This window comes from Citrus clementina, unplaced genomic scaffold (assembly GCF_000493195.1).
Source record: "Citrus clementina cultivar Clemenules unplaced genomic scaffold, Citrus_clementina_v1.0 scaffold_7, whole genome shotgun sequence".
NCBI lineage: Eukaryota > Viridiplantae > Streptophyta > Magnoliopsida > Sapindales > Rutaceae > Citrus > Citrus x clementina.
In genome coordinates, this window is record NW_006262075.1 from 15,917,415 (window position 1) to 15,918,736 (window position 1,322).

Below are 1,322 nucleotides of genomic sequence, written 5' to 3' on the forward strand. Positions count from 1 at the left end.
AAATTTACCTTTTTTTTTCTTTATTTTAATAATAATATTTATACCCAAACAAAAACTCAAATTCATCACCACATCAAAAAAAGTACGAGCCATTTTATGATTTCGAGTCTAAAATAAATAATTTGTAACAAGTTATTTCAAATATTCAATTAATCATTAAAAAAATTTATACCAAAACTTATGTCTCTCTTGTTTTTTCCTGCATCATCAATAATACATAAATCAAAATCATTCAATCAATTATTACAGAATATAAAGGCCCTGCAAATAAAGTCATCTGACCTTAACCCCTAAATTGGGGCACATGTATATTGGCTGGCAGAGTTCTACTCCATCATCAAAATTTCTCATTTGTCAATTCAAACAAATCAAACCTAAACGTACCCTACCCAGTTAATTTCATTTGGTGTATCAAACCTAATTTTCCACACAAAGACCAAAAAATTTCCAATCTGTTAGGTCTAGAGAATAATGCAGATGTATGTTGGAGTTTGACACATTGATGAAAACGAAATTAATATATATTTGCGGGTAAACACTCGTTTATTTTTTATATTTTGAGTTAAATATACGTTTAGTCTTTATATTTAAAAAAATATATCAAAGGCACCTCTGCTATTAAATATGTTATACTCTTACTTATACTCCTTCTTTCTTTTTAAAATAATTGCTTTGGAAAAATATTCTAGATGATATTAATAAAAAGAAAAAATGTTAATTTATCAAATTAACCTTAAACAGTAACATAAAAATTTACACATATATATACTTATATATTATTATTTTACTTTTAGTATTAATTTGGCAAATTAATTTTGTATAAAATAATTATTAGTAAGATTGTTGTGAAGATATTAAATATTGCTTTAGCCTTTAAGTTACCTGATATTAATTTATTTATAAACAATTATAAGTAAGAGCGATGAACAAGTATAAAAAATTTAGTTCTTTCTTATTGATATTTATTGGTCAAAATAATTTTTCATAGATAAATTAATTAATGTCAAAAATATCATTGGAAGGGTATTATTATAAAAGCAAAGAAAAAATGAGGGTAAAAATATAACATATTTAACTACATGGGCATTATGAGATATCTTTTTAAAGTATACAGGGATTAAACGAACGGTTAAATTAAATGTGAAGATATTTTCACCCCATTATTTGTGTAAACCCATCCCACTTCTAAAAAATATTTACAATAAATGCACATTTTTTTAATAAATACAAATCAACAAAAAAATTATGTAATTAATCAATTAAATCATTCTTATATTTTTTCTTACTTAATTTTTTTACTATTAAAGTAGTTTTAATATAAG